Source organism: Curcuma longa, chromosome 20 (genome assembly GCF_044706935.1).
Source record: "Curcuma longa cultivar G26 ecotype Majalengka, Jawa Barat chromosome 20, ITB_CL_G26_1.1, whole genome shotgun sequence".
NCBI lineage: Eukaryota > Viridiplantae > Streptophyta > Magnoliopsida > Zingiberales > Zingiberaceae > Curcuma > Curcuma longa.
The window spans coordinates 2,089,730-2,090,449 of NC_133880.1; positions in this window are offsets into that span (position 1 = coordinate 2,089,730).

Genomic DNA, 720 nt, shown 5'->3' on the forward strand with positions numbered 1-720 from the left:
ATTCAAGTTACTTGTACATGTGTTCAAGAGTGTCATACTCTTGACATATGATGCTTTGGCCAAAGACTTTCAGTAATAATCCTAACAAGCGGTCGTAAGGGTATACGTCTCTTTTTACAAAGATTGCTTAATCTTCTGTGGGTCATTCAAACACCTTCGGACACTTCAACTTATATCCAATCATCTTGAGTCCACATCTCCTCAAAGATGTTTGCTTAAGATGTCAAAGTATAAGCCTTCATGACCAAGGTGATTTGAATACTGCAAGTCCAAGAAAACTCGCACTTAAGCTGCATTGAAATCTTTATTAACATATAAAAAATCATATGAAGTCTCATGGCAGGTCACTCCAATGAACTAGTTACCTTTAACCAGCATCCACATTTAACTTTCAAAATCTAATGTTTCCAGCCAGTGAGAACAGTTGCTTATCAAACCAAGGAGTTTAAACGTGCTAGTTTTAACAAAATTGATGATGTCTGCATTCATCAATTCATCAACCAGGGATAATTCTAATAAATTTATAATTATACATGTAGAGATACTCACAAGTTATGATCCAATCACAAATTCTCTATGCTATGAATCGTATTGCGGACATTCAGTAAATAAATTTAAGATCTAATCAAACATATGAAAATATGTACTTAAATAGTGAATTTTGATTTATTATTAAACAAATTAATAATACAACCATAAGACAATTGCCTTAGAACACCT